Raw genomic sequence first — 21,923 nt, 5'->3', positions numbered from 1 at the left:
CTAGCTGGTTTATGCAGAGGAAGCTTTATATAAATACAACTGACTTTTGGATTAGGCCACAATTTTGAATTAGGTATACCAGGGAGAAATTGGGACAATGTTTTGGGGGAGGAAGGGGGGGAAGAGGTGCAATTCTAGCTAGATTTTCAAAATGTATTGATCCTTTTTTCTCTAAAGGAAAACTCTCCAGTAAAACATGTAGGTTAAAAAAAAAAAGGGGGGGGGGAAAGTAAAATAATTTAGGGATTAAATCGATTCAATTTCAGCATATTTTGTTACAATGAAGGAGGAGTAGGCTGTTCAGGATGCATTCTGTTGCTCTCATGTGAAGAATAAGAAATTACACAACGCAGAGAAACATGTTGATGAAGTTTGTTTTGTAATTAAGAACGTAAATTATACAATGTGCATCTGAGTGCGAATGAGCAGTTGCAGAGTATATGGGCCCCTGTAGATTATTTAAGTAAAACAAAAAAAAAAAAAAAAGCAGAAGAAAAGAAAAGTTTGCTGCTGGACAAATTACTACCAGATGCAGATTTCAGTAAACACATACTGTTGTTGCCTTGCCCAAAGGTGCTAGGAATTTCTTGAGGCACGTCTGTATTCAGTAAACTGTTGAATGTTTGAACGTTAATGAGTTACTGTATTGTGTATGAACATACCCCATCCCCCAGTGTTTAAGGTACTTTAGTATTTTAAAACTTTGTTCATCTCATAAACCTTTAAATGTTGTCCTGAAGAGTATTTAATCGTTAACCACTGCGTTTGCGTTATTCCTACCATCTATATTTCCTCGGAAGTATCTCTAAAATCATTTTTTGGGTTTTTGTGTTAAAAGCTGTGTAGGAGATCTTGTGTTATCAATTATCTTATAACTGATACAACCTGCATTGGTATTTTATTACTGTCAGCATCTAATTTTGGCTGCAAGCCTTGTCTATACAAAGAGTAGTAGCTTTTTTCAACTTTATAAAATACTGATTTTATAAGGCCAAGAATTGTTGAAAATTCATGCAGACTTATCAGTAGCTCCCTTTAATGCCAGTGATTGCTAATTCACATAATCAAACAGAAAATCAAGCATCAAAAATGTTATTAACAAGCCATCAGCAGTAAGAAAGAGCTACTCCTTTGTGGAAATCTCATTTGGAAAAAACCTTATAAACTGCTTCATGATTTAAATTATTATCGTGTGTCAGGGTTTTTTTTCGTTATGAAGTAAGGAATAATTTTACTGGGAGGATTGTTTAAAGATTTTCATCCATACTGCCCGTAGGAAGCAAACATTTTCAGTTAAAATTGGCTTATAAAGAGACTTATAAAACACCCACGAATCAGTAACAACACATTTGTTGAATAGCTGTGGAAATGAGCGCTAACTACAGCTTTTACTGTGTTGACATCTCTTTCTATTTGATTCTGGATATTTTCATGCTATTTTACCTGTTAATGAATGTAGCTACAGAATGTTGGTGTTTCCTTTGCCTTATTCTAGTTTGACTTCTCCTAAAGTTTTCTTTTTAGAAGCTTTTTTTGTTGAACACACTGTAATTTTTTTTCTTTGAAAAACTGACTTCTAGCTGAAGTTTGCTGTGCAACATAATAGTTTTGTTTTAATATAATTAGCTGGAGTCCTGGAGAGCCCACCTGATAGCTGGCACTGATAAAAATAAATGACTAGTTCCATAGTTAAAACCCAGATTTCATTCCAAAATTAGCCTTTTTGTTCCTGAGAAGATAAGGGTCACCTCAGTGATCAAATTTTTCCCAGCAACAACTTCTGTTAGTTGTCTTAAGTGCAAGCTGCTCCAACTTTGTTTGTAAGTGAAAGATGTCTGACTTCTTGAAGAGACATTTAAAAAAAAGTTAATGTATGCCTACAGTAAAAATCTTACCTGGAGAAAAAGGCTTCATTGTTAAGTTTGGAGAACTTCATGTCCAAAAAAAAAAAAAAAAAAAAAAAAGTTAGGATGACTTTGTCTGTGTTCTTGGTCTTTCAGCCTTTAAAAACACTCTTCATATTATGGAAGCCATACAACTAAACTTACTGTTTTTATTTCTCGAAGTCTTCAAGTAGCCAAGCAATTAAATCTTGATAGTCATCCACTCTACTTGCAGAGTATATCTTCCCGTCAGCTGCTTCCCACCTTCCAGTCTAAGTTAGTACTTTTTAATGATACTACAGTGATTAACACTACTCACTGATAAAATGCTTAAAAAAAGTGATTTTTGTTACTTCTGCAAATTGGAAACTTGGTAGTGGTCCTTAATTAATGTGTCCAGGATACCTGGTAATGTGCTTCAAACTGGCTGTGAGTTGTTGCATTCTATAGCTATTAAGGGAGCCTGGGACACTGAAACAACAAATCAGAACTGTACTTCATATATAATATTTCATTCATAAGAGGTGCTTGTGAGGTTTTGAATTTATATATTATGTGTTTTTCATATACTGATAAACTTTTGTTGCTGTAGAGGTGTGGTGATGATTTTTGAAGTCATTTTATTTTTATATGGCAACCTTAAAATACTGTAGTTTACTGAGTAAATGTAAATGGCTTTGGTAAGGGGGAGAAGTTAGATATCTTGAAACCTGCAACATACTCTTTAACAAAGTTAAACTGAGATGCACGTTTTAGTATGAATTGAAAACCATGACTAAACATCAGTAAGAAGGATATCAGTGGAGAAGAACTATGTATATCTGGATGATAACTGGAGTTAGAAATTGAACCAGAAGCTCTTAACATACAAAAGCACAGGCAAGTAATTAAAATGGGAGTTGCACATCCCTCTGCAAGCAAAGCAAGATAATACAAAGTAAATATTATCAGTTGTGTCTAACTTTCTCAGCTTTTTAGCACTTTGTCATCAATGGCAGGAGGGCCAAGTGCAAATCCTTAGACTTTGATGTCGGTAGTTTTGATGCTCTTTAGCACATTAAAAAAAAATTAAACGTTGTATATAGTCACTGATTTTCAGTAGATGATTATCGATATCGTGGAAACTTTCAGTCGCTTATCTAGAATGTCACAGAACAAAGAATAATAATCTTTGCACAGATGCGAAACAAATACAGCAGTCAAAATAATTTTGGAACCAAACAGGTCATCACTTAGTCTCACATGTGACGTTACTGCTGAAGGGAACAGTCAGACTGCTTGTGCTTTGTGCTGCATTATGCAGGTTGAACATGCTAAGCAAATATGCCAGGATTCAGAAGTTTGAAAGGAACAATTTTTATGGACTCCAAAAAGTGGGACCGGAGAAATCACTCCGTGAATCCCACAGGGAGAAGGGGAGTACACAGCTCTGTTCCAGCAGAGCGTATTTATGTGCCTCACTAAAGAAAGCCTGTGAACAATGTGAGAGGGCTGAAAGATTCTTGTAAGGTAAAAGAAATAATAATATGATTCTGTAATGCATAAAAAAGAAACCTAAATAAACCTCAGATAATTTTCGTATAATAAATTTACTACGAATAGTCCTTAATTTATTCATAAATATCCCTTTCAAAATTATCTCAGTTGAGGTCTCACGTAAGTGTTGTCCTCAGTTAAAGCACTATGAACTACATGCATGTTTCTGTCCTTCTGTGAATTCAGGGAACTCTAAGATTATGCATAGCTCTTATGCTGAAATCTGTGTATGAAGGGGTACGTGTAGTTATGATATTTTATGCTTCAGTAATAAGACAAATGATTGTTTTATAGCATTCTTTTACAGCAAATGATTCTTTTATAGCAAACTAAGTGAATTAGTTAAAATTATTATTATTATTATTCCAGTTAAAATACAAGAGTAAGTAAACACCATAAAATTAGTCTATGTGGAATTGAATTAAAGCACTGAGATTATAGAAGTGATTTTTGAAAAATATTCTAGGATCTGTAAGTTGTGAGCATGTTAATGCTTTATCATCTTAAAATATGGGTTCTGTTTGAATACTTATTTACATGAAATAATTTTCCAAAGAAGCTTTTAAGTACTGACACAATCATTCCTGACAGTGAATACGATCCCTTGCAAGAGAAATGTGAAATTATTTAGGTGAAACAATAAATACAAAAAATGCATACATAGTTGAGGAAAAGATGTAAACTCTAATTTGGATGGAGATGACATCTAAGATGCTCTTTATTTTGTCACTAATCAAAGCAGGAAGAAAAGTCACGGAAATAGAGAACGGGATGCACACACAAACCTGAGAAAATTAAGTCATTGCTTCCCTTCTAACTTCTCAAAGGATTGATGTTAAGAGATGGAGTTTTAAAAGGTCTGTGTTATTGAAGTTTGTTTATCTAATGTCTACTAAAACAATGTGCCAACAATAGCAAACCCAAAATGAAAATTAAAAAGAAAAAGCTACTGGGGAAGAATATAAAGGCATAACAAAGCTCTTTAAAATTATTACAACAGCTGTTTTTGCTAATGTTTCTTACTTTAAAAAAAAAAGAAAATCTTAAATTCCGATTCCTTTTGTCTTCTCACTTTAAGTAACTATAGTATATGAAGTTTGCTATCCTATGACTCATTCTTCCCACAAATACTGTCTCTTTGAATAACCCTTGTAAAACCACGTATTTCGTATTAATTGTGTTAGCTGGCAATTATAGCCTTTTTTATGAATGAGTGATTTATATGCGCTAATATCTGGATCTGCCTCTACCACACACAGCGCATACTATAATAGTGGCAATACTGCACTGTACTGTTGCATCTGTGATTTTTGTAAAAATCACATATGCATACTGATATTTTTGTAAAAATGGTAGAGTACACTAGTAACTGAAATTAGCTTTATCCCCTTCTCCACAGGCAAATAACTTTATTTGTAATAAATTCTGATATCTTACACGTTTTCAAGGAAAGGCACTTATCTGATGATTATCTTAGAGATTATGAGGCTTGATTATATTTCTGAGTAGTATTAAAAAGGCAATGGACAAAGGCAGGGCAAATACAAAATGAGATGTCACTTCTGACCTGTAAAAGAACCTTCTTTTCGTGAGTTTGACTGACTGTAAGAAATATTTTTAAGAGTTATGAAAAATAAATGAAGTCATTCAGATAAAAGAATTAAAGATCATCTATTGTAGCTTTCATATGTGAATGGCTGCTGGGCAGTCTGTGTAAACTTTGTCGTTAAAGGAAGCCTGAATGTAGTCTGAAGAGCAGCCGGGCTGGCAGACTTTCTTGTTGCTTTCACAGTACTTCAGATTTTCTCTAGGAGCATAATGTAATAGACAAGCTCCTGTGAGAAAATTACATACCAAATCATGTATACCAAGTTTGGCCAACTGTGCTAGCACATATACATGCCAGCAGCATGCATGGTTATTGATATGGTTGTCATCCTCTCCAGCTGTCTTTGCTTCCCCACAGGGTGGGGTGGATTAACTGGGGACAACCTTTGGAATGAGTCCCAATTGTGAAACTCAAGCTCACACTTTTATATGGGTGATGAAATAGTTTAAACACTCAGCTACTGTGTACTGCCTGGTAGTTGCCTTTCCTGGAGTTATATTTAATGGTGGTCGGGGCTACTTGGTTGATATTTTCCTTTCTGGATTTAGTCCAGAATTTAAGGTATAGTATGTAGTTTAATATTGTTTAATATGTATTTAGAATATCTATTTATACTTTTTTATCTCTTACTTTTTGCTTTCAGGGGAAAGTGATATTCACCATCTCTACCATAAAATCTACTATTCTTCATCTCAATTGTAATGTGGGATTTCACTTCCCCCTCTTCTGTTTAAAACCAAAAAGCAAAGAACTCCTGTAGTAGCAGAAATTGCTTATGGAATAAACTGCCTGTTTAGGAATGTTACTTTAATAGGAAGGGAAGAGTGAAGAGAGTAAAGGAATAACCAGAAAGTTGCAATGATTGATTCTGGTTTCAAAAGCAGCTTCACAGTCTAGATCTATATTGTACTTTTTTCTTTTTTTTCTTTTCATTTTCTTTTTTTAGTTCTGTGGGGAGTTCTGGTTAGTATATCTGTGTCAGAGCAAGTATCATGAGTATTCTAATTTCATATTTATATATGTGATCTGATTAATACTTCAGGCATGCAAGGGAGCCATAACACTGAGACTGTTGTTGCTATAGTGAGATGCTATTACAGACATCACAAGACTTTTTATACAAGGAAACATGATTACTTTGGATTAAAGGAGTTGCCAAAGGCTTGAAGGATTTATAGGTGCTGCTGCTTTGAGTTATATATAACTTCATTATTTTGGTGAAAACATATTTAGATCTAGACTTAATGAAGCACAGTAAATGCTGATAAAATGAATCAGCAGGTCTGACAACCTTCAACTGATGCTGAACTGATGATGAATTTCGTTGTAGTCATCTTTAAGCCTCAATTGCTAGATAGTTTACAGAAAGTAGAAAACTAGGCCTTTGCACAGGCAAACTAAATCAGTACGGTTTTTAACTGACATGGCACGCATCAGAATTGACATGATCAGGACATCAACTTAAGCATGTTTCTTAATTGACTTATTGTTTCTATACATGAGAGCGAAACTGGTCTGTTGACTTCCTAGGGAAAGGTGTCTAGTCTGGGTCTTGAATGGGAGAGATGGTGAGAGTAGTCAGTATCTGGAAAGATGTAGGAGAAAGCATAAGGATGAGTGATGAGAATATCAATAGACTGTTCATTTGTGATACTTAGAACCTAGGAGAGCGAGGTGAGAATTGACTTTCACCGAAAATCTAAACTGTACTGTCCTGGGAACAGGAATTGGCAGCTGTTGTCATTTGAAGGGAGTCTAGAGCTGGTTGAAGTACTAGGTAGGCTGAATGAGCAAGCTATCAATGATTGTATTTGAGAGAGACATAGAGGAGTCTAGAAGACCAGAGACAGCAAGTCTCGGGCAAGCAGGCAGCGTATAGTCTGAGAAGATGTGGCTGTAGAAATCAGTGAATTAATTTTGTATTTGTTTTTTCTGCAGCATCTCCAAGATTTAGTCACGGTGTTAGTGCAGTTAGAAGAGCAGATGAAATATGAATTTGCTTACAGTATTGTGGTGGACTGGGTTGCTGCAAGGTCTCTTTTTGATGTGAATTAAGGGTTTATTGTATGTGTATCACATCAATTTGACCATTCCATTAATCTTGACTCTACAAAATTGGCTGTATTTTAACATTGCTTCATTAACCCAGCTCAGAGGCTAGTCTGATATCCAGTAACTTCTTCTAACAGTACCAGACAGTTGCATTCCATTCCATAATATGAAGTCTGTAGTACTGCAGAGATGTTTCAGAAGGGTTATTATTTTGGCATTTAGTTAATTACATATTACTTATTGGGATGTTAGAATTACTTGATTGGTTATCATTTGCTCTTGTGTTACAATGAATTAGTGTTATATGTCTAAGTGTGACTGTTAGTACATGAATGAGAATAACTGATGATGAAAGGGATTTACATTTTGAAATGCAGTTTTACTACATTTGTTTCTTATGGACAAGACTATAAAAAGAAGATACTTAATGGCAGAAATTGTTCTTTAGTTTCATTTGATTCTCCCTCTGTAATGTGACTCAAGAATTTAACTGTGTAAAAATATGACTAAGTCCCTTTTGCCTTTGAGGTACAGACCTGGATGAAATCCAGTATGAAATTGGATTTCAGTAAATCGAGAAAAGCTCTTTCCCAGTATTTTTAACTTTCTGCATTTAAGACAAAACTGTATCAAGAGCAGTAATAGTTTTCTCATCTAACTATTCCTTGATATTTTTTTTCCTCTCCAAATAGTGTTTGATTATCAAATTAAGCTCTCAACATTGTTAAAACATTCCCCTGTTTTAAGGGGGGAATGTTTTAAGGGTTTTTTTTTTTTTAAATAAGAGCTATAATTTTTGATCTATACTGTGGTGTTTGTTTTTTTTTTTTAACCTTTTAATGATTGGGCCGTGAGTCTCTGGTTAGATATAGCAAGGGAAAGTAGAGAGAAAGGAATAATCTAGATGCATATTGTATAGTTTCTTAAGCTAACATGCTTAATATATGTGAGAGTGTTTGAAAGTGATATATTAACTCCAGTTAAGAGTATGCTTTTTTTTTTTTAAATGTCATGAAAAGACAGTGTGCTTTATGCCACAGCCTGCTTAAATGATTGCTTTTCAAATGCTTTTATACACTACGTGGTTTTGAGACACGCTGGTGCAGTGTATGTGTTTAGACTCACAGTAAATGTAAGTAATAGAGAAGCATAGAGGAGAGTCGTTCTGAACTGCATGAGCACTGTTTAAAATAAAATAAAATAAAATGCACCTGACTGCCCTGAATGTTTTGTTCTTACTGGAGATACATGTGCCTTATCATTTACACTGTTGTGGAATGTCTGCAGAACCGATGTCGAGAGCATCTTCTCATCTGAAACATTGCATGCTGACTTGCAAAACCTATGTTTCAAATTGCATTGGGATATATTAACTTTCATTTCTTGTTCCACACTATACAAGGCATTACAAAATCAGAATCTTAAAGTACTTTAGCAGACCACTCTGTATGTCTCTAGAGATGGAGGAGAGAAGGAAGAATGAGAATGTTCTCCTACCAATATTGTATGCTACTGACAAATAGGAAAAATCTGTTAGTCCACAAAGAACAGCTGGAATCTATCTTGTCTTGCAAGCTTTCAGCTAATTTTTCTCAGTGTATCCCACCCAAAGGTATTTTAAGACTGTTTGGACTAAGGTGGCTCTTATTTTCTCCCTTGTGCCTAAACTGACATAGTCACTGAGGTTGATAATAGGCAAACCACTATAATTATATACAACTTTTTCTTAGATACTTTCCCAGTTTCTCTTTTACTGTGATTATTTTAGGGGGGAGAGGTACTATATATATGGGATTATTTCATTCGTGGACCACAAATGTTTTCCTTTATTCAAAAGGTCTCATCCTTCTGTTCTGTTTTTCCGTTTTACTGTAAAATGCTCAAGTCCTGTTCCAGTATAGTTTTGTCTCAGCCTTCCATTACAGTTATTTTTTGTTCTTCTGAGTACTGCTTTAGCTTTTGAAGATGTGTCATTGCTGTCATTTCTGCAATGAATTTATGCTTTCTCATCCATTTACTTCAATCCCATCTGTTAACTGTGTTCAACTATGTCACCACACTTTCTCTCATCTCCTGTGTCATCCATACTTTCTCTTGGTATTTGATCCGTATCGCTCTACCTTAGTGTTGAATTTCTACTTTGTATCATCTGTGTTTTATTTTCCGTGTGCATAATGATTCACACTGTGTGATTTGAAATTAAAATGTGAATCTTTCCTGCTTCCGGATTTACAAACCTGCTTCATATATTGGTCAACTCTTTGAGTAAACGGTTCTAGGTATTTGTTATATTTGTATTATTGTGTTGTAACAGTAGCACTGAAGTTGACACAGGAATGCTTCCAAATAATTTACTTTTCAACAGTGGACTTGATTTTCTATCAGAGAACCATGCAACATTTAATTCGTAAATGGTTCTTTCTTTGCAGTCTTTTGTGAGAAGGTTGTCATGTTAAAAAAATTCAGAAATTTTCTTTCATCTTTTCTTCTTTCATACTAATCTTTCATTTTCAACAAATACTTGAGAACTTAGGGGAATTACATTAGTAGTTGCTGTGAAGCCGTTAAGTGGTTAGGTAGCAGAAATTATTTAAATTTTTTTTGTTTACAAAGACCAACGCTTAAAATTAGGATGAAGTGCTGCATTGATATTTCATTTGTTTTCTTAGGTTACTTTGTGTGAGATGGACTGTATGCCATTTTAAGGATTCGCAGCATAATTGACGTGCCTCAGTGCTTATCCTCTTTGTACTTGTAAAGTCAATTTAGTCATCTGAAACACAGTTTGATTTCCAATTCTTCTTGTACAAACACAAATCTTCTAATAATTATATTCTAGTTGGGCAATAAGAAATTGTCAGTACCTGTTTTTCTTGAATGCTAAGTATCAAGTGTAATTTAACAGTCATTTGGGGGAAGTATTCTTTCAGTCCCTTGCTCCTTCTCAGCAACCTTCCTCGCCTGTGCTCCTGTGTGGGGCAGTTTGTACCAGAAGTATTATTCTAATGTTTATCTGCTGTTAAGTCCGGTTACTTCACAGATTTGGCAATTAAATATCAATAGTTACATTTTAAACACTAACTGAAGTTCTTAGAGAAAGAGATTTTTCACTTTTTTCATTATCTTGCTTCTCCCTGCCTGAGTCTAATATCTGATCTACTGTAATTTCCTAAAGGAAAATGCTCCTAAAGGAAACTTGTATATACTTACTGCCCTAAAAACAAAGGAACCTCTGTCTTTCCCTTTAAATGTTATATATGCATTGTCAAAAACAGGTACCTGCCCTGACTAGAAGTGAGTTCAGACATGAGTTCGTCTGTTTTCAACTCATACGTTTTCTGTCAGGCTTTTATATTGGAGTTTTCTGTATTTTATATTGTTGTTTATGTATTTTATACTTTCTCTCCTAAATATTGCTGTGATTCTAGCAGAATTCTGTGAAACAGTGGAGCACATGAAAAAGCTGGATCTGCTTTCAGATAGAACAGACTGAATCTGTTCTATTGTAATTTGCAGTCTTTTATATTAAAATTGTTGTCAGCTTGTTAGGTCACATGTTTTATTCTTTTGTTGTTAGCTTGAGCGTGTTTACATTAGTAACGATTCCCGTATACATCTTCACCCCTCCACACTCTAGGCAAAAAGCATAAGGCCCCTTTTTGTTATTAAATGTTCTTATGAAGTCGGATCTCTTCTCTGTGTATCTTTACACGCTAATCAGAACAGCCAAATAAATGAAATACCAGAGAGGAGATTGTCATTGTTGTTCTCACCATTGACTTAAGTGCATTCGATGTCTCCTTTTTATCTCTGGCAAGTGAGTATTTCTTCACAGAAAAATACTGGAAGTTCTTGGAATTTCAAAGATATCAAGTTGCTAGCCAAATTTTTCTTGGCTAAACAGTGATACATGCTGCCAGTTGGTCTGAGTTTTATGTGGTGTTTTTTTCGGATGAGAACTACCGTTCACTCTGAGATCATCAAAACTTATTTCAACAAGGATTCGACATTAGATTTTAATTGTTGTTGTTTCCAGAGTTAGAATATGAATGTGCAGTTATGGAACAGTGATCTGATCGTAGCTAAAGTTGTCCTCTTTGAAATACTACAATTAAATTAAAACCTAGTATATTAGTAATTTTAGCAGAATGTTCTCATCCGAAATGAAAAGCAGATGTTCTTCATGGAAATAGGAAAGTCTGGACAATGGGTATTGTATTTAGGTTGCAGGACTTGTGGTCTTTATTTTTTTTTAATTTTCATTATTTATGTTTTAGGCAAGTTTTGCTCATTTTAAGGAATACAACTATTAGTTAAAAAACTTTTTTTTGTTAATTTGTATCCAAAAATATTTCTCTTGAGTTGCATGAAAAAATCAGGTCCTCTGGAAATTCATTGCCTTCATGAATGGACTCCTAGCGAGTCAGGAATTTTTATGACTGGCTTGAAAACAATTGCAAGCATTGCACAAATAAACAAGACAATGATCTGGCATAATTTATAATAATTTGTTCTCCAACATTTGTTTCAGTATGGTATTTTATATTTTTTTAAATTAATTACAGTAAGAATACTGATATATCAGTAGAGAGACAGGAGAGCTTTGGAACATGAGTAAATGCTATTCTGATTAGCAAATGCAGCTGCAGGCCTAAGCATGATATCCTTTCATTGATCTCCACGCGTTCTAGAGGAAGAGCCAGAAGAGCTCAGTTACATGGGGCAGCTGCTTTCTTTCTACTTTCTCCTATATTTTGTAATTATGTTGGCAAGTTTGAATTTTTCTCCTGAATTAATTTTCTTCTGTATTTTTCATTAATGAATTCACACACATAGTTTTATCTATTTTTCTTGCTTTCTTCTTTCTGGGCTGTTTTTGATGATTAGTCTACCATAATAATATTTATGTTGATACTGACTTTTCCAGTCCTGTCTGTAAACTACAGCAAGTGACAGTTCATATTTTACTGGCACAATAAACTAATGCAGAATTAATGCAACACCAGCAGCTCTTACTACAGCAGAAACTCTAGTACTGTTGATACTGCAAAAGAGTTTTGTGTTAAAAATTGAGGTAGAGGGGAGAACTAGCATCACTGGATTGCTTATTGCCCAACGGGATAGCACTTGCATGCCCATAACAGCTCGCTGTCTTGCTTTTGGGCAAAGTTTACTTTCTACTGCTCAATCTGCAGACAATCCAAGAGTTTTTGTTATCATCAGAGGAATAATTTTTAATTCAAAACAAGTTACGCTGATGCATTATTCTTTTTTGTGATTTTGATTCATTTCAATAATATTTTACTAACCCTGAGCTAGCTTTGCACAGGGGATTATGAAATTTTAGAATGAAAAAATATCATGTAGCCGGTATGAACCTATTGCCTGGGGTTTCAGACAGACACTTGAGCCTCAGTTTCCTACTCTTCTGCCAAACCTATGTATCACGCATATTTTCAGCAAATTTTTCTCAACTCTTTTAATGTGACGCTATGAACTGATGCTACTCTAGACGTTGGGAGTTGCACGCTGTCTATGCTAAATAGATCCTCACAGGAGATCCTTATTTATTTTTGTCGGAACCAGTGTTTCTGACTTGTAACTGTGAGGGAATCATTTATATCATGGTTCAGTGCTGGCTTGACCTCAGCAAAAACATCAAAGAAATGGGTGTAAGCTTCAGACTAAGAAAAGTAAATGTACCAGCTGAGTCGTTGCTTGCATATTTTAAGGGGGTAGTAGAGTTATTGTTTTGGTATAAGTTAGCCTTGATTGAATTCCTTGATTTCTAGTTTGTTGACAAATATTACAGAGGTTCTACTTTAACAACATAAAAACCCTTGCAAAAGATTTAAAAAAAAAAAAAAATTTATTACATAGGAACTGAGAAATCATCAGCTATGTGTGCTTCTCCACGGTGGTATCTTTATTGAACTCATAGAAGCAGAAAGAAGACCATTAAAAAACAAAATCTTACTGCTATAGTGCTCAATAAAACAAAGTGCTATTTTAACTTCCAAATTGCTGAAGAATGATTTTGGGCTAACTGGCCTTCATCTCAGATGGGGCTATTCACACTCACAGAATGCAGTGCTTTCTGAAGCCATACAGAAAGCTACCTGTTCCCACACATTCAGTGACAAGTCCGTAATGATGAACAGTCTTTCTACAGTAGGGTTTATTCCAAAGAGCAAATCTCAGGTCCTCTTGGCTGACTTGGAGATGAATCTGGGAAAGCTGACGTTACTAGATAGTGTCGGCAGCTCCAAGTGACTTAAAGGAGGGGTGACCAAATAGAACCTTGGATTTCTTCTGTAGTAGTAGTGCGATACTGAAGTTGTGTTTAAGTCAAAACTTGCTGTTGCAGCAGCTGTAATTTACTCAGCTATATCTTAAAATTTTCTGCATACTTATCTGAAATAATTTGTGATTCATTTTGCAAATTCCTTTACATTTTTTTTATGGAATTCTCAAAAGTAATTCCCCAAATAAACACCAACGGGTAGATTTAGTGCTGTTGAATAATTCTGAGCTTTTTGTCCAAAAAGTTAGCAAATAAGTAAATTATTAAAGAAAGTAACACATTCATATTGTATTTTCCTCAAAGTTCTTCGTGATGCAAAATGAGCATGCAGCCTGTATTTGAAATAATTAGCAGCAGTTTACTTGGGAGAATTTTGTTACTTTCACGTTGTACTAACTTTTAATCAAAATTTGACTTCACTGTCTTTTTAATTCTGGCCGTCTGGATTAAAAGCGTGTCTTAATCTTAAATGCAGATTATAACTCTATTTGAGTACACTGCCATAAAATTCTGGCCAGTTTCCAGCATTCTTCATTAAAGCTTGCTTTATTATAGTTTTTCAGCCATTAAATGATTATTATGCACTATGGGTACTTGATTATAATTTGCTGAAACTGGGAATCAGTTACAATAGTAATCCAGTTCTGTAATTAAAAGAGAGCATGTTTATACCTGCTAGGATCTTCTTGAAGCTATTATGGAAGAGGAAATCAAGGAGTTGAAAGGCAAAGTATTTATGCTAACAAGAAAGTTAAGGCTTCTAATCTGACAGTGTTTTGTGCTGTGTTGTAAAAGTGTGACTTTTATCATAACAACTACATTTGAACCAAAATTTGCAGCTGTAACAGGGATAAAAGGACAGCTCCATTTGCCATTAAACTTCTCACATCTTTTATTTTTGTTTGGGGTTTAGAATGCGAGGTGCATTACCAGCAGAAAAGGAGCAATCAAGATTCCTGGAATTCGATCCCATTTTGTTTCTGCTCTTATATAGCTTTTTGTCAGGGTGTTCAGTCTAACTTTAATCATTTTCCCACCTGTAAAATTTAGAAAAATAGTGGGAAAATTACTAGCATTAAAATAATTTTAAAAGCGAGTATTTCATAGGTGTGAGCATCATTTACCTTTGACTGTTGCAAAGTCAAAAGAAATGTAAATTTGTCTTAGCTGGATAGTTTTGGATAAGGAACATTATAAAATAGCTGATGGTATTTAATATCATATATGAGTCTTAATACATTAAAGATAATATGAAATCGTAATTTAATGGTAACATAAATGATAATATTGACATTTGACATTAACGATAATATAAAAATATACATCGTAAGTATAATACATTTTAGAAAATATTTAGAATAGTGAAATTATGTAGCAGTTTTACAGTATGTTTTCTCCCTAACTTGTGTCTACCTTATCTGCTAACACTCCATCCTTGAGATTCCTTTTAGAAATTCTGCACCTGCAGAACTTTTCTAAGAACAGAATTTGTGTAAGTTTTATGCGATCGAGCTGTTTATTGAAAGCGTTTCACTCTAATTTTTATAAGCACACATTTGCTTGAAAACAATTCTCTTCCCTAGCTGAAAACTGAAGGGGTGCAAAACACCGTATGTGTGACGAATTCCTATCTTGAAATTAACTATTAGGCTGCAGTGAATCATGCACACTGTCTATCAGAGCTTTGTTTTTTAAATGTATACTCTCTCTTGATCCCTGAAATTAAGGCAATAGAATACCTTATCAGACCGGAATAGATTATATCGTAGGCCGTCGACAAAGCAAGGTCAAATAAAAATTAATGGAAGCCACAGACTGTAAAAATAAATTCTACAAGATCTAACCAGAATTTTAAGGGGGTAATTACAAGTTTTCACTCTTGTTAACCAAGTGAAAAATACTGTCTTTAATGTATCAAGCCTACTTGAATAAAAATATTAATTCATAACTTTCTGTCTTTATATTTAATCAGTGTAGTGACCCTGGTGTTTTGATGCACGTACAATTGAAATATGTAAGTCTTTCAAAGATAATTTAAAGAACTTGGATATTCAGAATTACCTGAAAAATCTATTTTTCTTTCATACATTTTTTTCTTTCTTGTAATTTTTAAAATTTGTTTATTTTGGAAAAAGTAAAAGACATTTCTTGTGAATCCTATTTTCGCAATGGCAAGCTCTGTGCTGTCTTTGCCAATAGTTTTTATCATATGTATTCGGTCCAATTTTCTTTTCACATATATGAAATAACAGTTTGGCTTGTGGTAAACAATGTATATACAGTGAAGGAAAAAAGACTTTTTTTTAATGAAACGATTTATTTTATGAGCTAATGCTCATATTCAAGTGAATAATTAAAGTTAAATAAGATCTTATAGGAGATTACACAGTAATTATGTAACTTTTAAGAAACAAGAGTTCATGGTAATAAAGTATTTTCATTTTATTAGATTTTTCTTGGAAAAGTTCAGTATCATGTGATGATGTACCACAGTGTGTGTGTGAGTAGTTTGCTGGTACAAAATCCAAACATCATAAAGTCTTTTCCAAATACCAGATATTTATCACTTCCCTCATATGCAGGAGAACAACAAGGTTCTTACTCAATGGTAGTCTACTGGAACTCCAGCATAACTTCACAGCAGGCTTTCAAACAGAGTACCTCCGAGCATCAATGCATTGATAACAAAATCAGGTTTTTAGGCATGGTCTTTTCACAATTGTTATAGTAATGCTAATGTATTCCTGTAGTTCTTTCTAAAGGGCAGATACAGTTTTCTGCTTCCTGTTATTTGTATTAAAATTATATGTTTATATTTAAATTCAAATCTTTTAATTTAAATTTAACAGCATTTCATGATATTCCTGTGTCATGTTGTCAGTTACAGTTACTGTGGAGCTTACCATTTTAAGAGCTACGTTTATAATTCGTAATTTTGAAAAAAAATATATACATTTTTTGCAGCTGTTTTTACAAATATAGCTCCAGGTGACTTTCTCTGTTAAAATGGGGAGGGATTTTAGAGTAGATTGCACCTGAATAAGGTATATGATGCTTGTAGTGCTACTGTTGATTTTTCACAGATGAGGAATTTTTTAAAAAAGTGGCTCCCCTGAGGAATTTCTCAACATCTATCAGACTTCTTATATGCAGTAATCTCTTGAGATCTTCAACGCCTTGAAGTTACTCGATGCCGGTCAACATCTTCAGGTTATAAATTAATTTGTAATTAATAGGATTGAATTTTGAAAAAAAGTATGTGTTCACATTTTGAAAGCTTTTCCTTATGTAACAGACTTTTCTCAGCTGTCTTCAATAACTTTTCCTTGGGAAAATAAGAGAAATTCAAGCTTAATAAGTGAGCGTGCAGGTATTGCAAAATTTCTAATTGCATTGTCTTGCAGTTCTTGCCACTTTCTCAGTCATCCTGCCTCAATTGAAACTGATTTCTTTGTGAAAAGTTCTCACACTTTTCCCTCTTCACTGATATAAAATATAAATAAAAACGTAAATAAGTAGATTGTACCTTCAGCAAATTAGACCCCCATATTACCATTTAAGTTTTAGGTCCTTGAATAATACTATTTCTTATAATGAACTCTGACACATTTAGCTGAATGGTAGAGAAAATAAGAAGCTCAAGCAATGAACTGAAGTAGATAATAAGTTAACTTTGTAATTATGCTTTGTTGATTCTGTTGCTAAGGAAGGGATTTAAAAGAATACAGAAATTGTGCAGGAAGTGGCTTAAGTCATTTTTTTCCCCTCAGTTCAGCAGTTAACTTTCGTTCCGATTTATTAAAATACTCACTTTTAGATATTTGAACAGTGGGATGCAAACATCACTAAGTGTAAATTTGATCAGTGGCCTTTGCATGCACTTAGCTCCTAAAATATGCTAATGTGTAGGGGCTATGTCTAACATTATTTGCTAGTTATTATTTGAAGGGAGTGTTTGCTGTTAATACAGGAGCTGAACTGACATGGGTTAATGTTTGTAGAGTGTTATATCATGATTTAAACAATGTATTGTGATTCTTTGGAAATGTTAGGCAAATAAACTGAACCTGCAAGAAGCAGGTTATCTTGCCCTGTGTGTGGTTAGTTGATACAAGGGAATGGCATTTTCTGAGTACTGATATTGTTATTCCTCAAATATTTGAATAAGACAAGAAAGAGGAGGGATATAGCTTGAATTTCAGGTGTGCGTGCCTTCACAGATGTCTTCCACCTCTTCGTAGTAGCTCTTGGTTTTCTTTGTTTTCATGGGTTCCTAAGAGTCCTTCAAAAGCAATTTAAAAAGATCGATCAAGTAAGAACATACAACTGAAAAGTAAACTTAACTTGCAAGACTTGCAATTAAGTTATGAAAAATTTTCATAGATGTATCTGGCTAGTGCTCCCAGAGAAGCAGTAGTGTTGAATAGTCATCCAAAATGGCTTGAAGCTAACGTCCCCCTCCCCATCGCCCTGCACCATCCTCCCCTGCTGTTTTTTCCATAGTGCATTTCTAGGTGTGCAGTTCCAGGCAACCAAGAGGACCCGAAAGCCTGCATCTGACTGTGCTGTGGTCAGGCTGCAGTCAGTGTAGACATAATCGATGTTTATTCTGTTCTGTTTAGTTAACTGCTTAGCTAACTATAAATCAGAATCGTAGCTGTGGCTGTACGGTGCTATAGGGATGGAATTCTTTGTTGGAGGGGTTGGTTTTATTTTGAATGTAGACAGCTGTTGAGATAAGTCTCTAGCTGTGTGCAAATGTAGTCCCCTAAGTTATGCAAGGTGCTGACTAAGATCTAGTATATTAGAATATATTTGCACTTGGAAACTCAGGCCTCTATTGTCTGTGGTGTTCTGAGAAATAGGAAAGAGGTTAAAGCATCTCTTAAAAGGCTGAGTAAGTGTTGGTGTTTGGAAATATTTGTGCTTTCATGCTGGTTTTCTTTTAGTTGTTTAAATAGAACAAAATTTAGCAATCAGAGGATAGTTGTTTAGTGTGTGCCAGTTTTCTTTTGGTTTTTTTCCCTAGTTGAATGTGTTGGATATTGTAGTATTTGGAGCAAAAAAATCCTCTGTCACTTGTTTTTAAAGATATTCTTTTTCCTGCTTGGAGGAAAATAGTCTTGAATTCAGAGCTCACTTTGCTTGTTTGGCCTTAATCTTAACTAAATTAAACACCCTCTTAAGTGTTTGTTTTGACTGAATTTTGCCTTGCAGTCAAAAAAGTAAGATTATACCTGCCCTTTGTTTCGTTTACTGTAGTGTTTATTGTGGTGTTGTTTGTAGGGAAGTCGCATCTTTGAATATAAGAGTATTGAAACCTGGTTGCTAATTAAGATAAAGGTTAGCTTAGAGAAAAGGGACAAGTCGCAAACCAGCTCTCATTATAAGCAATACAGGCTTCATTTGTATGAAGGTGAACAGAAATGATTCTGCTGTTCAGTTCTGGGCGGGGACTTTTGCCTTGAACACTTATATTTTACAAACAAAGAAATAGCCTGTGCAACAAGAATGTGGTGAAGCCTCAAGATTTTTTGTATTTCATTACCAGTACAAAGAGAGAGGTCTTCATCTTCATTCTAGATCTTCTCTTTTACTATACTGAGAAGTAGATTTTCTTTTAAAAGTGATTACAGTTCATGCTTTTCATAGTGTACCTAATTTAAAAGTTGTTTCTAAATATTCCAAAAATACAGTAAGAGCACTGCACTTCAACACAAAGTTTATGTGCCTTTTCTGAGCAGGGAATGCAGACAGATGTGAGACAGCAGAAGGGTGAATTTAGGTAGTGGGCCACAAAATCCTTAAATTTCATTTTTGTTATCTTCTTCATATAGGTACAAAATTAAATGCAGTAGTAAAAGAAAATAGTAGAGTAGTCAGTATGACATATCTACCAAGGGTGGGGTACGTTACAGCTAACATCTAGGAAGTATTGGGCACTTTCCATGCAAGAAGTTAATTTTCATTTCTTTTACTTTGATTTGTTTCTTGATGTGTCAAGCGACGTCAGAGCTTGCAACAGAGCAGTATCCAGAAAATAAATTTTCTCCTAAATGTCATAAATGCCTTATTTGCAACTCAGTTTCGTTAAACAAATCTGTCTGCTTTCTCTATGTTCGTCAAGAAGTCCATTGCAATGTTTAATCTTTCCATTCTTAGGCTTCACCACCTGTGAGGGCACAGTACATGTTTGGAAAGAGTTTTGCCCAGATGTACAAACAACTTCTTTACAGCCAACAACTGTTTGGTTTTTCACTTCTGTTTTGGGTCTCTCTGTGTCCAGTTTCTCCAGGTGTTTTTGCACACCACCCATATGACATTTAAGGGTCTTTTCTGCTTGGCAGAGAAACAAAATCAGTTACAATGGATGGATAGTTTTGTCTGACCCATCTCTGCTATTTGCAAGAAATGAATTGGCTAAACATAGGATTAGTGGGTTCTGGGTTCTCTGCTGTACCTGGTTCCTCGCAAGCTGGAGTAATTTTTCAGAGGATGAAGACAGTGACATTAATCAGTATAGCCTGAGGAGAGGATTTAGAATGGGAGGAGTCTCCTTTACAGTTGCTTGCAAACTGTTTTTGCAATTCTTGGATAAATGAGTAACCAAGAGAAAATCTTGTATTTCAACAAACACAAATAGATTGCTCAGGATGCTTACGGTTGGTTGGGATTGACTAGAGGAGAGTTAGTTTTATCTGTTGCGATACTCTGGCAGATCTGCCCCTCTTAACACCAGACACTGTAATGCTTCAGTAGCTGTCTTCCCCCATCTCAGCATATTGCTGCATTCCTCATTAAAAGGAAAAAAAAGGTTTCAATATACAATTCTTTCAGTAGCAGTGGGTTGAAAGTCATTCTTGCATGATTTACTATAATCTCTCATTCATGTTTATTAGTTTTATTTCACTGTTCTTAACGTTCAATGTCTGCTTCAAGATATGTGCTGGTGACCAGCTAATTTAACAGCAATTCAGCAATGTGATGAAGAAAGCTAAATGCATACTGAGCTGTTGTAGCAAGAGGATAGCCAGCAGGCTGAGGGAAGTGGGACCTTAATTTAGAGTACTGTACCCAGTTTTAGGCTTCTCGCTAGAGGAGAGACGTTGGCATCCTGTAGTGAGTCTAGCTGAGGTCCACTGAAATGATTAGAGGGTTGGGGCACGTGAAATACAAGGAAGAGGTTGAGAGAACTGGGTGCGTTCAGCCTTAAGAAGAGAAAGGAAGAGAAGAGAAAGAGGGATCTTACTGCTCTCTTCCGCTACCTGTGGGGAGTGTAGAGAGCAAGTAGAAGACTGTTCTTGGAAGTGCGTGGTGGTACGATAAAAGCAACTGACAAAAGTTGCCACATGGGAAATTCTGTTTTGAAAAGGAAAAAGCTTTTCGTCATGAGGATGGTCAAACACTGGACCCAGGACACAGAGAGGTTGTGGGATCTCCATTCTTAGAGATACTCGGAACTCAACCGGGCAAAGCCTGAGCAGCCTGATCTTGTCAGCCCTGCTTTGAGTGGGTGCCTAACCTAACCTGTTCTGTGCTTCTAAGCAGAAGTATAGTAATTCTTGCAGAAGAGTGCACAGGCATTGTAATTCTTGTATAAATCTATCATTGCGGTCAGCTCTTGCGTTTCAGTAAGCCTATGCTTCTGAATGTTTTAGTCATTCACAATTTAAACTACATTGAGATCTTAGATCAAGCTTTCCTGTTCAGTACTTGCTGATGCAACCACTCTGAAAAGAATATTAAGCATTTGTCTGTATTTTTTTAGTTAGCAGAAATAAGTTGCTCTTGACTATATTGATTTTTTTTTTAATATCAACTTCATAAAATCATTTGAACAATTCTTAGTTCATGAATTCGCAGTTGATGGCATGGAAGGGTAAGTGATCTTGCTACAGTATAAACAAGAGGTAATTGTGCAGATAGCTAAATGTACTCAAACTTTCCAACTTAGTTGTTTTTTAATATAGGTATTATCATCCACATCAATTATTTATGAATACTGCTTCTGAACTTGGAGCATGCATTCACACCAAAAAAAAAAAAAAAAAAGGGTACTTTTTGCTAAATTTTGGTTTGGTAATAATTAGAGCTTTCTCTGATCTTACAGATCTACTGTTTTCCCCTATAGCAACACTACTGTTTCTGTTTTGTTAAGAGGAGAGGTTTTGGAAAATAATTGCAGTCCAAAAAGGAGTTTCCTACTGTACAATATTGTTGCCATCTCTCTGTCGTCTTCTTGCAGCTATTTCCCTTTTGAATAAGTAGTTTATGCTCAGAATTCTAGTGGATTCTTGTGCCAGGAAGTGACGAAGAATTTTTATAACTCTTGCAGTTACTTGTTAATATACAATATCATGTATCAAGTTGAAGCCAATGTTTGGGCATGGTAGGACTGCCCTCTGCCTAAATCTCTGGAAGTAGCCAGTAGCTGGCCATAATCCTTCTGTTCATGCTTGTCTTTGATTTTTATGTAGGTTAATTACTAAGCATATCTGCATAGGTTTCGTAAAGATTTACCTTAAAAATAATTGTACTA

General features: G+C 34.9%; 1 protein-coding gene across 11 annotated transcripts in view; it reads left to right on the top strand.

Moving 5' to 3' along the window:
* The window catches only part of ATG7 (autophagy related 7), a 112,070-nt gene that overhangs the window by 62,781 nt on the left and 27,366 nt on the right, over positions 1 to 21,923 (top strand). The window contains exons 19-20 of one of the 11 annotated variants that reach the window (XR_011144030.1): positions 4,162 to 4,276; positions 5,672 to 8,267. The exons of 6 other annotated variants lie outside the window; for them this stretch is intronic. The gene's annotated coding sequence lies outside the window, so the exon portion shown is untranslated. Of the gene's footprint in view, positions 1 to 4,158; positions 4,277 to 5,671; positions 8,268 to 16,467; positions 16,595 to 21,923 lie in introns of those variants that run through there. 4 more of the 11 variants (XR_011144028.1, XR_011144026.1, XR_011144029.1 and 1 more) reach the window with 4 other exon arrangements.

The sequence above is a fragment of the Struthio camelus genome, chromosome 14 (assembly GCF_040807025.1).
Source record: "Struthio camelus isolate bStrCam1 chromosome 14, bStrCam1.hap1, whole genome shotgun sequence".
Taxonomy (NCBI): Eukaryota; Metazoa; Chordata; class Aves; order Struthioniformes; family Struthionidae; genus Struthio; species Struthio camelus.
The sequence above is the reverse complement of the archived record's forward strand: the minus strand, read 5'-3'. Positions and strand labels throughout refer to the sequence as shown.